Source organism: Paralichthys olivaceus, chromosome 3 (assembly GCF_024713975.1).
Source record: "Paralichthys olivaceus isolate ysfri-2021 chromosome 3, ASM2471397v2, whole genome shotgun sequence".
Taxonomy (NCBI): Eukaryota; Metazoa; Chordata; class Actinopteri; order Pleuronectiformes; family Paralichthyidae; genus Paralichthys; species Paralichthys olivaceus.
The window spans coordinates 5,638,253-5,651,584 of NC_091095.1; the positions used below are offsets into that span (position 1 = coordinate 5,638,253).

At 43.7% G+C, this 13,332-nt stretch overlaps 1 protein-coding gene across 5 annotated transcripts in view; it reads right to left on the reverse strand.

Moving 5' to 3' along the window:
• kank4 (KN motif and ankyrin repeat domains 4) overlaps positions 1 to 13,121 on the reverse strand; it is a 65,237-nt gene extending 52,116 nt beyond the window's left edge. Inside the window, exon 1 of one of the 5 annotated variants that reach the window (XM_069521631.1) lies at positions 13,048 to 13,121. The gene's annotated coding sequence lies outside the window, so the exon portion shown is untranslated. Of the gene's footprint in view, positions 1 to 242; positions 337 to 959; positions 1,089 to 10,591; positions 10,948 to 12,811; positions 12,944 to 13,047 lie in introns of those variants that run through there. The other 4 variants (XM_069521634.1, XM_020098264.2, XM_069521630.1 and 1 more) reach the window with 4 other exon arrangements.
• Between the last annotated feature and the right edge of the window lie 211 nt (positions 13,122 to 13,332).

Sequence of the window (13,332 nt, forward strand, 5' to 3'; positions counted from 1 at the left end):
CTGGCTAAAATTGTTGGTATATAATAAGTTAAATTGGCATAAAACTAAACCAAGGTAAAGGCACGTATGAATGTAGAAACATGCACACCCATAAGCACAGACAAGACATGAAGCTTTAAAATAAGAACTCTGCAATTGCTTTAATTGCTAATGACATCAATAAGGAATGTACACTCACAAATGCTGGCAGTATTTATCTGGTGTAAATATGTTCCACTCCACCTGAATTGCTGATTACTTACTGCAGACCCCTCTGAGGCTGCAACTACAGCAAACTGCATTCAGAGCCAGATATCGATTCTGTGTTTGTGGAGTGCCTGTGGTATGACTGCTCCCCTCTGTCGAGCTTCTACTGTAGGCGCCTGCATGCACAGTGAAACAGCAAGTTGTCAGTACGGCTGCACCCTTTTACCGCCAAGGTCTGAAACGTGCATTACACTTGATGGTTAAGATAATTCACAGTGACAGCTGACCACACGGACTTATTAGAACAGGAAAGCCTTCTTTGTGCACACGAGCAGAGGTTGTAGTGGAGACTAAACTAATTTACTCTGAGGGTTGTTTGGGGCTCAGATGAGGGTTTCAGTAAGACTCTAATGGGGTTAAGAAAATATGGCTGTTGTGCAGAGGAATATATTCCACAGGGTCCATGCACTGCTGCTACCCCAACCCTCATTTCAGTTTCCATATATAGATATAGAGATGCAATTTCTGCGCCCTCCTTAGCCCCCCTCTCACCCACCACTGCTGCCTCCACACAACTCCTTTCCCCTCTTTCCCCATTTCCCCTCTCAGTCTCTCACTTCTTCCCCTCCTTCATCTCTCTGCATCTGATTTGCTCGATGCAAAAAGAGATGCTTCTGTGTTTCAGGGACCTGCTGCTGACGGATAGAAATATCTGAGACGTGCAGGCTGACAGATAGATAGGGAGGAAAACATGGAACTCTGGAATGCCGTACCTGCTCATGCTCAATCATTGCTTTAATGTCTCTCTCCCAGGCCTCCGTACAGCGAGTTTCTGTCTCCCTCTTCCCATCATCCCTCCTTCCTTCAGTACTATTCACTCCTTGGTTTCTATTTGTCCCCTGCTTTTATATAACCCCCCACCCCCCCCGTCTTCTCCCTCATTGTGTCCATTCCTCAGATGCCGCCTTAAGTCAACACTCCGCAGGATCCTATCTTTCTAGCAAAATGCTTTCCAGCAGGATTAAAAGCATGCAATGCTGACTCAAAATCTGTTATCTGATTGGCTGACATGGAGAGCTGTCTGAGGATTTTAGTTACCGGGGAGAACAACGAGATAATGGCACCGTGTCAGCGACTTCTGGAGCTGCAGGGGCCAGAGGAAGACTAGAGAAGACAGAACGGCCATGTGCAAGTTTGAAAATTCATGGTTTCTGAATGTTTGGTCAACTTTTTTTTTTTGTACAGTGTTAGAATCATCATATGAACAGAATATTTACATTGTATGTGAGGCATGGCAAGTAAATAGTACACATGGATAGTGTACATATCATTTTCTCTTCAAGAATACATTCAGTGGCAACTGAGAGAATTGTTGTTAATTATCTGAGAAATAAATCATGTTTTTTTTCTCATACTTTAGCAAAAATTATTTGCACTGCAACAAATGTGGCTCATACATAACATTATACATTAAAAAAATGTAAAATAGAAAATCCTACAAAACAAATATTCCCATAATTCAATGTTTCCCCTTCTATGAAAACAAAAACGGCTAATTTTAATGGATTTCTTTCGTACATAGATACACAGAGGAACTGCTTTTTAAAAAGGGAAATGCTGGCTTCAAACACTTGGATAATTGACAGTCAGAAGAGGCCTCAGTATTACACAATCCTGATGATTGCAGTCATTCATGGTGGGTGTGTCGGTTCAAGTGCTGCAATTGAACATGCCAGTGTCACAGTGACACCTGTGCCGTCTCTCCTCCTCCCTCCTCTCATGCCTCTCACTCTCTTTCTGGACTCTCTAGTCCCACATTGCTGTCACTGTCTTTCAAATGATGCAAAGTGGATGTGGGAATAATAAGGACTTTTTTTTATCGATGCAACTGGTATACAGAATTATTATATGGCCATGTATTTTATCAGTTTTAGCTTGTTAAGCATATTTTTATCATTAGAGAGTTTATCTGTCAAGCAGAATGAATCCAAAATTGCTCATATTCAGTCATCAGGCAATTCAATAATTGGAACAGTATTGATCACACACATTGATTCACACTGTACATTCACATATATATTAGTTAAGTAGTACGTGTAAGTGCAAACCCCCATCAAACCTCTAAAATGTATTAAGCTTTTGGCAGAAAGCTCGTGGCATGAGGCCTCGTGAGGATGTTTTCAACCACGGTGTTGTTGCAGTTGATCATAGAATTTAAGGGGGCACTCACAAAACTTAAGACAAGTTTTGTGGACTAACGTAATCAGTTGTTCTTGGGGGCCACCTCTCAGCTAGGGGGCACCATCCCTGCTCATAGGAACACAAAATACAAAATGTTTAAGGTTCAAGGTTCTCTTTATTGTCAAACGCGGGGAAAATTGAGTTGCAGCCAGTGTTCACATCCAACAATACGCACAAAGAAAACATCGACTGCAACAACAGCTTACTATAGAGCGAGAGTAGGAAATGGAAGTTCATGCCGAGGACAAAAGAACTGCTTTGCTAACCACTGTCAGTCTGGAACCTGGTGTGAAATGAGTTTTAGCAAGAAGTTGTGAGAACCTGATAAGCACACACGCTCAGATGGAGGAACAGACAGACACATTAAATCCCCAGAGAGACAGCAGCTCCACTGAGGCCAAACACGAGACAACCACACTGAGACGAAGGTAGAAGCTCACAAGCAACTGTGTGTGTGTGTGTGTGTGAGACGATGCTATATTCATGTGCAGTAGTTTCATGCACACAGTTGTATGCGGCAGGGAAGTATTCATCTGTTGATCTACATTCCTGTGCTTCATGCAAACCATTAGTACAAGCTATCTCATCAGAGTCAGTTTGAAAGATGGGAAGAACATCAAACAACCTTTGGACATACACACACACACGATGCCCTCTCTCGTAAGAAAAACATTCTCCCATCTTCTAGCTCTCAGTCATCTCATTACTTTTTTCTCTCTTTTCATCTTTGTTTCAGCTCTGTCTTTCTTCTTCTCTTCTTTACATCTTTCCTTTTAGATGTGACGCAATAACTACATTAGAAACAAACACAGGTGTGTGTGTGTGTGTGAGTGTGTGTGTGTGTGTGCAGGATGGAGAGTGAATTTTCTTTTTGCAGATGGGAGACAAAACTTTTATTAGATCAAAATGACTCATCAGACATGCAGGAGGAGGCATGTGTTCAGGCCCTGCAGGACTAGGTAGGGGGGGGTTTGAGAACAAGATGGTGCTAAAAGCCATCACTCAGTTGTCAGAGGTGCACGGAGCTGCAGACACCAGGGTAAAACAAGACTCAAAACTGAATTTTAATACATATTGACTCCTGCAATTCATCGCTGACACCTTCAGCAACAAACCAAAGGGGGGGAAAGTCAAGAAAACAGCAAAAACAAAAACAAAACACATCCCACACACCTGCATACATGAGGGCAATGAATGCACGAAAAGCTGCGGCGGCGGCAGATCACACAATCACGCATGACCTTTGAATAAATGGCGTCAGACACTAGATTTATTTCGAGAGGCTCAACAGGGAATTTTAGAAATGAATGAGATTATTTAACTGACTCAATTGCAATTTGGTTCAAAAGGTAGAATACAAAATGTCAGGTTTGAACAAAAACAGACACACACATCGTCAAGACTGCATCTGGTTTTCCACACAGGCGCAGTTTTTCTTTTTGCCAATAGGATGGTTTGAGGAAGTTGAAAGGATGATTGTGTGTCTATGTGCATGTGAGTAGGTGTTGTTTTTCTTTTTTATCTGTCACACACCTCTGACGTTTGTCTAGACAGCTTTGATTTGCTCTATAAATCTCCTAAAAAGATGTTACCTGCTCCACTGAAAATCCTACAGTCAGTACAGAACAGTGGATACTATGTAGTGACAGTCATAAACTTCCATATGAGGAAAAACATATAATCAGAGGCACCAGGTCGATTATGGAAGTGGAACTGATTAAGTGCTGTGAAAACCATGGAATGCTTGGAATTGCTTGGAATCAAGTACTTTGTACAAAGTGTTGTCAAGTTTGCTAGTCCTTTGGAAAGCAATGTTAAATCAGCAGCCAGAAACCTCGGTATCACATTTGAATTTGACAACCTTCTTAAATCTTGTTACTTTCACCTACTGCAATGCACTATTTACATGCACCAGTCAGTCCTCACTGTCTCAGCTAGAGCACAATGTTCTAATTTTAACCAACACCAAGCACAGCATCCATAGCTCTCCAATTCTTGCCTCCTTTCATTGGCTGCCAGTTAATTTAGAATTTATTTTAAGATTCTTTTAATAACGTTTAAAGCTCAGCACGGTCTGGGCCCCAGTTATATAATGGAGATACTAACTCCCTGTGCTTTGAGCCATAATCTAAGATCTACCAGCCAACACTTGTTACAAGTACTTCCTATATCAAAGATTGTTTGCCATCAGGGTAAATATTTGCTTGGAATATATTTTATAGAAAAGCATTTTAATGTCTGATTCATAACTGGTATTATGCCTTGTTTTGTGCATGTCTTATGTGTTTATTATTATTGGTATATATTGTTATTATACGCTTATCTAAAGGCCTGTTTCCCTGTGCACTCAATTCATTTACTACATTCAAACATCTGCTGCCATAGCGTTGAATGAGATATGAAGAATTGTACAAATGCAGATTTCTACCACACATTTTCTGTCTCCCTCCTTACATGTGGATTGTTGGTGTGATGAAGTTACAGTAGATCCTTCCTGCGCTTTTTACGAGGCATACTGACATCTTAAAAATGAGGCATCAGCAGAAGCTGTAGCATAAATGGTCGTAAAGTGAGCACTGATGCAGCATATGCAGAAGCTTTACTTGTGCAATGCAATAAAGGTGCATTTGCATTTGCTTCATTGAATGAAGTATGCGAGTGTAGCAGTGGGAGTCAGTAAACCTGAACCAGCTCACTGCCACTGCTCCATTGAAAAGCCTCGTCTTTTTTCTCAAACATTCAAACTTGAACTCTGAAAACGAAACGTTATTTCAGGTTTAGAACACTGAAGATTATTTCACACAATAAGTCTTTGCCTGTGTGCAGGGAGTGGTCACTTTCAACAACACTCCAGCTTGAAGTTCCTGCCTCCTGTAGCCAACCAATTGCAACAGAGTATTTAACGACGAAGGTTCCATTAAGGAAGTCCCAAGTTACCCCTCTGCACTCTCAGCTCCTTTCACGACAGACTCTGTTTTTTCCTGCCTGTCAATGCCAGGAACCCATTAAGGAGCAGTGGTGGGGACACAATGCAGGGAAATAATGTAAGGATGGACCTATGCCATTCTTCCTGAGTGTTGCTCCTTCAGAAATGTCCGGTTGCGTTACTTCATTTCTGGTTGAACTGCAGCTTCACATTTTTACTTGACAGACCTGGTTGTATAAGTGATGACTGCATCGCTACCTCCAGCATCGTACCTGTTTTGTATGTTCAGTTCAGGGACCACAGTCACAGATGTGGTTTGATTCAATATAGTCACAGCAATTATTTTGGTGACCTTGTATTTTTCACAAATTAGGCAGGAACATTTTTAGTACTTCTATTCTTTGTTTCCTCTGACAAATGTTATTTGTTTCTCAGCAGGATTATACAAAAACTACTTTGTGCAGGTCTGGGACATGACCCAAGAAGGAAACTGTTTCATTTTGGTGTGCATCCAGATCAGGGGTTGGATACAGGATTTTCTCTCTTTAACAATGCAAGATACGCCATTACTGTCAACATTTGACTTTGTCTAGAATGAGAAGAAAATCAATCTTAACCTTGACAGAGGTAATAACAGTGGACAGGATAAGGTGGGGGTCTCTGATTTGTTGTGCGTCCCATCATTTGAAAGACACTAAGCTGTATGATTCAAATTTAGTTTTTCCAACAGGACCAAAGTTAAAGTTGAACAGGTTCAGAGTCTGTTGGACGTTGCTGTGTACAGATCTGAGCCAGCTGACATCCCTTTAACCGCAAAATGTGCTTTCAGGGCAAAGAAAGAAATCTGCCTACCTTGGCAGTGACTTCAATGCTGCCCTGGATAATGGCCAAAATAACGGGCTGGGTCAACGTCAGTCACAACAAACTTGTGAATCGTCCAGGACCAGGAGCGTTCATGGGACTCAAGGGACCTCAGGCAAAAGGGAGGGGCCTTACGTAGAATGAAACCAAACCCCGCCTCGATATCAAACTACATCATTTCAGTCTTCAAACAACTTTTACCGACCAAAACTAGACCCAAAGTCCATAAATAATAGTAAAGCAGTAAAACCCCGTCACATTCAGATGTTCTAGACTTCAACCAAACCTCTAAAATGAAGAAGCTTTTAACAAAAGGCAAGTGGCATGGTTCCTCAGTCCTCAGTGACATGACTCTACAACAGCAATGTCAAATCTGTTCTCATTGTTAATGCTCAGAATACTGGCACATAGTAAAAGGTGAACAAGGTCGAGACCTTCCACAATGGATGCCTGAGGAAAATATGCCACCTCTGGTCTAAAAAGATCTTTAATAATGAACCTTACAAGCAGACTAAGAGCCTAAGAGATCAGATGGCTTGGCCCTGTCCTCAGAATGGACCAGAGCTCATCTCAGGGGGGCCCCTCTCAGCTCGGGGGCTCCAGGCAATAGCATGTGTTGCCCACCCTGTTGTGACGCCCCTGACCCTACCCAACTCAACAAAAAAAGTTCTGAGGACCACAAACCAACTTCATCTGAACTCCTTAAAGGTGCTCAGTCTGTGGGAAGCTGTGGTTTGCAGAACAGATGTACTACAGGCACAGAGAACATACACACCCACACACAGACACACACCTCTGGCCCGATGCGAACTCACCCTTCTGCTCACACTGATAGACATACACCGAGATGGTGGAAGAGAGGGAGAGAGATGTGAATGCATGGCACAGCTGAGAAATAGTGTGTCAACAGAGAATGAGATTAGTAGTGCTATCCCTAGGCGTTCGCTCAGCTGGTGTGTGTGTGTGTCTGTGTGAGTGAGTGTGTGTGAGTGCAGACTCATGTATCTGTGAGTGTTGTCAGTGAGGGTTTTTGGCTTCTTTGACTGACACGGACAACAGAGTTTGGGGAGTCTCTCTCCCTCCCACAGCACTAAGAAGCCTGAAAGCTCCTTAACCTTAACTCTGCCACTTGTTTGAAGTTTTACTAGAAATAGAGAGATGTGTATGAGAGGGGTTAAAGCCATACAAAATACCACCTAGCCTGTTTTACTCATTTTCAGGCACAGCGAAACAAAGCACATACACACACCTCACACTTTCTTTTTCTATCTTTGTTTTAGCTTTATGGTGGATAATTTGATTTGGGTAAGAAAACTGAGTGCACACACACACACTCACAGAGATGCTGTGCTGGCCATCAGAGGCATTTGCAGGTTCAGTGAAGCCTCAGGAGGAGTCAGTGGATGTCAGAGTCTGGAGAATATGAACCACATGGGAGTACCGGGCGCTCGGCCAGTCGAGACAGAGAGCAGACTGGCACCGGTCAACTTCACACACACACACACATTACAACCCAGCTCAGTTCTCACTCAGTGGGAAAGCAACCTGCAGCACACTGCTCTAGACACGCTACACACACATCTACTAGCATGTGAAGGAATTGTGTCATGTGCCGTGTGGTTTGTGCTGAGTTATTTCTTTGCTGACAGCCATCTTTAGAATAATGAATATAATGCTTACATGACCATCACACAGACGCTCGACAAGAGCTGTGTGTACTTGTACTTATACCTTAGTGAGGACCATTTTAAGCATAGGCCCTACAGGGTGAGGATATTTTGAGGGTCCTCACTATGATAGAAGTACAAGTATAGATGTGTGTGTTTGTGTGTGTGTGTGTCTGTGTGTGTGTGTTCCTGTGCTTGAATACACTTTTCCATCATATTAAGCGGCTAAACTGTCCCTGTGCAGTTCTACCTAAGGTCCCATAGGTTGCTTTTCCTCCTGTGGGTAATTTAAACGGTTTTCTTTGAGCTGCTCTTTATGTCGATCCGAGCACACTGATGTTTAGCAAGTATTAATTTTAGCATGTCCACCAGCTGAGGTTAGCATGTTAGCACGTTGATGTTTGCGGATTACGTAGACTTTTAAAACTGGTCATTTGAGAGAATTAAGCTTTCAGACACTTCCTGCATCGTCTTAACTTTTCAGACCTGGAAACCAATTCAATTTTTCACAAAAGTGCTGCTGAAAACAACTGCGTCATACATTCTGACGTTAGCTGCTTTGGTTCAGCAACATCACAGCTGCAGGTCAAAGAAACATTAACCCAACATACACAGCAACCACTTCTGTTGGAAACACACCAGAATCCTTGTCGCAGAGATCTGTGACTTAGTTCGAAACAAATTCATAATTTTAAAGCTGCCAAAGCATCACAAATCGTGCGACTCTTGCTTTTGCTGATATTAATATTTTAACTTGATTTAAATGATTACGAGCTCCTCTGAGTGCTCAGCAAATTCCATGAGACTTGGGATTACAAAACCTTCTAAGATCGCATTAGATAAACTTAAAAATTCATGGCTATCAAGCTAAAAAAACAGTTTTGCTTGAATTGCTGAAAAGTTGATATTTCACAGGAAGATGATTTCATCACAGTGTCAATTTGCAAATCACACTTCACAGATATCGTCACATGAACGCCTCTTACAGCCACCAGCTCAAACGCTGGTGTGACTCACCTCTCTGCACCTCAGAGGAAATCACACTGACACACACTGACATACAAATATCAACACACGCAGACACAGCGTGGGACGGCACACGCTAATGCAGGTCAGCCTTGTCTTGGGGGACTGTGTGCATGTGTGTGTGTGTTTATGCTGTGAATAACAGTGTGCCCTTAAACCTGAGCACAGATGGAGAAATCTTAATGCCAGTGAAGGTAGCATACGCCACACAAACACACATACACACACAAACACAGGTTTGCACAGCTATCCCTATTCAGACTTTGCTTTGAATTCCAAACTTAAAGGTTCAGTGTGCAGAATTTAGGTACACCTAGTGGTGAAGTTGCATGTTGCCGCTGAATACCCCTCACCTCACCCTATGTTAGAGAACCTGGTAGCCTTCGGTTCTCATAAAAACTCAAAAGGTTTAGTTTGTCCAGTTTGAGCTACTTTCAAAAACATAGTGGCCTCTGTAGAGAGAACCCCCTCCTGATCTTAATATAAAGTATTTGAATATTAAGGCGCCATCCTCGAAAAAAGAAAGAAAACAGCAATTCGAACAATTTAGATGAAACACACTGGTGAAAACATCACTAGGATTATTCAATCAATTTCTGCAAATAGATCCCTTTCACCTGAATCTTACACACTGGACCTTTAAATTACCCACAATTCATCTATATTCATCACTTCACAAGAGGCAACACAAATAAAAACACATTCACACAAACACACACACACACACACACACAATGTGGCACCCTGTAAACAAGCCCCATGTAACAGGAATGCTTTGCCTTGTTAATGCTGTGTAGCTGCGGTCAGCCAACCAACCATGGCCGATGCTCTGTGGCAGGCAAAGCAGTGACCGAGACTCACTGAGAATACATGCAGACGCTGAGCAAGCAGAGAGAGAGAGGCAGGCAGGTTTTGCACAAGAGAGAAAGGTGGAGAAGCAGAGCAGGGATGCTCAGTAAATGGATGCAGAGAGAATCACTCAAAACAGCAACAAACAGCCCTCGTTTCTTCTCCTCTGCCTGATGGTTAACATGCTTCCTACAGTATGTGTGAGTCGTAACCGTGTGCATATGTGCACATCAGGCTCCAGCTGAAAAACATTAGTCAGGCCGGCAGGGAATTTTACTGAAACCTGGCGCTGCTAATGAACCGCTCCAGAGAAGGGATCAACCGGTATAGAGAGACATTACAGAGAGAGAGAGGAGGGGGGCGTGTTTCTCTGTCAGCATGATTGTACATACATGCACAGATATGTACATGCATGCCTGGCTTGCAGTATCTGATCAACACACAGATGCTGAGGATCCCAAAGCTCAGTGCATAAATCAGATAAACACAGACACACAGAGGGATGAAGATGATAAACGCTGCATCTCTCTTTTCTCAGTGTGTCTGGAATGTGTAAAAACTCCAAAATGTAGATTCGATGTGATAAAAAACTGTCCGTGCCAAGATGGCAGAGACATAAATTACACGTGGGGCAGCAGATAGAAGCAAGGAAGATGTGAAAAAAGAGGAGAAGGCAAACAGGATGAATGAGCATGTTAAATCTGACAGAAAAGAGAGAGAAGAGGAGGAGACGACTGCAAAGGAGGCATAGGTGAGATGAATAGAATAAAAAGCTGAGAAAGAAAGAGTAGAATAAAAAGAAAAGGGTTCAGGAAATATCAGTGTTTGTCCTTACCTGTGCAGCTGTGTGCGGTGTCCTTTGGGATAAAAAACGTAGTGGGGAAGAAACTCCAGCCACACTTTCTATGTGTGTTCCAAGGTAACATGCATTTATATCTCTATGCTGAGGGAAACTCTTCAGCACACTATGACGGTGCTCTCGTCTACCTGCGTGGGTTTGCGTATATGTATCCTAGATGGTGATGAATAGCGGTGAGTGAAAGGAGAGTACTACGCTGGAGGGCAGACAGACTGGCTGAAACAGGAGAGCAGAGGCAGAGTGGAGAGAGCAGACTGAGTGGGACGGAGGAGTTACTGTTTCCTAACATCAGAGCGGCTGGGGCTGGATACACCCTCCTCCTTCAGCGTGCATCGAGTGGGAGTCGCTCAGATGCTCTAAAGTATGCAGAAAGAGAGGGAGGGAGAGAGAGAGAGAGAGAGATGTGTGCAACCCAAGATCTGATCCAATCTGATATATGCAGACATGCATACACTCATAAAGAATCTCATTAACGCTCTTTTACTGACACACACACACACACACACACACACTATACTACTCTTAAGTGAGCAGTGCCTGTCAGACACGATTCCTCCATCTTATACACAATGGATCACACCATCAGTACCGTGAAATTGTTAATCGCTGCATTTTGACAAACAAGCAAATAAACAAACACAGAGGAAAACCTAACCCCTGTAACCCCAGTAAATTGAGATTAAATGGTTAATGATTACAGGTCCGCAAAATCACACCAACGGAGCATACATGTGTGTACAGAGGGTTTTGTAGTTGAGAGGTCGACTGCAGGACATGCTTCTCATTCTTGGAGCGCACTACAGCCTGTCCCTCAACATGCCTTCATTTTCCCCTCCTGATAAAAAAGGTGGGTGGGGGGCCAGCTGACTGGCAGGGAGTGGTGGTGAGGGGGGTTCATGTCATGGGCCAGGGCTTTGAGCCGCCAAACCACCCACCTCTGCTGCTGCAGCGGTCGTGAGAGCTTCGTGCCTCTTGGGACAAAGCCCGCCTTGATAAAGACAAGTTCTGCTACTCAGTGCACGGAGAATGATCCTCATTACCACGACAGGTTAGAGGTTAAATTCCTGCTGGATCTGCGAGTAGGTGGCAACATGTCCATCATGTTTGCATTCACTATTGGGGGCCGATTGTCCAAACTCAACTACGCTGGATGTTTTTCTTCTTGTTTTTAATTGAATTGGTGGTTTTATGTCCTCATAACGAGGCTGGACAGCATCATTCTGCCCAGTGGAGGTCGGCTGCAGGGGCTTTGCTCAAAGAGCGAGGAATCGCACAAGCCATAAGCCAGACCATGAAAGACACATCACGTTACGCTGCAGCCAGTGGCTCTGGATCAGGACAGACACCAACTGGGCCCCAAGACGTGAGGGACACATACTCAGATCTGATCAGCCTGTGGTGGACCTGCCTTAGCAGAGGATGTCTTGTGAATAAAAAGGTTGAAACACCCGAGGACGCTAATGTACACAACTAATGATGACCACTAGAGGTCGCTAACATCCACTGGTAGTTGGCAACTTATCGTCAAACTATTGCGAAGGACCTTCAAACATACAAGGGACATTCACCATCTTGTCCAATGTTTTAAAAAAGCAGGAAAGTGGATTTCTTAATGTTTTGATCAGATCTGTCTTGTGACCTGAGATCCAGTAAAAGAACAAGGCTTTGTTTTGATTCCAGTCGTGTTTCACTGTACGTCCTCAAACACAGATCATTCAACGCTCTGCCCTCAGACCCTGGTTAGATTGTAGCTGTGGACGTGATGAACTATAACACCTTCTGGACAAATCGCCCGCTGGCTGTCACATCTCTTTTCATTACAATACAGTGAAATGAGGTGGGAGGCCTCTGGTGCACTCATTTGTAGTGAATCAATCCCCTGCTGAAGCCACCACAGAGCTGGAGATGGAAGTGATAGCATCTGAACGCTTGAGGCTGAGGATGGTGGCATATGTGGTGCCTCCATCCTCACCTAACAGGCACAAGAGCTCCACGCTGCTCCCCTCTACAGCTGCATCCTTCCTGCAGCATCACCAAGCCGGATAACACGAGTGGACTGTGGAGGGTGAGGGTCTGTATCTCAAACCCCACGGGTGGTGGTGCATGTTTGCTGCTGACAGAGCCAAGAGCAGCAGCAGCAGCAGTGGATCGTCCTGCACTCATGCAAACATCGTATTAACAAATGCATTCACTCACTGCGTGCACGGGAGGAGACGACACATCTGGCATTGCTCATTTTTCGCGCTGCGTTCGGGGGGGGGGGGGGGACTGCAAATCCTCTCCGTGTCGTAAGAATAAATACAAAAAAACGCAGCAACACTCTGCAGCCTCGCGAAAACCAACACAGTGCAACTGGTTTGAAATAAACATGATCCACGACGCTGTTAAACAGATTCTGGTTTGTTTGCTCCGGGAGGGAAACAGTATCTTACCGTTAAAGTCCAGGGAGGGACGCCGGTGATGTGATCAGATGCTCCAGTGGAGATGATGCTGGACACCTCAGCATCACTCTCTCAGGTCAGTGTCGCCCCCGGTCGGTGGAAGCGGGGCACTGCCGTCAACAACCTCTGATGGTGCTTTGTTGTTTTTTTGTCGTGTTTTTATTTTTGCAGATTTCCCCAAAACACACCGAAAATTAAGTGTTGCATCGCGTATCTTGTCATTAAGAATAACATATAAAACATATTTTTAAAAGTTCAGGAAAAAAAGGATTGTTG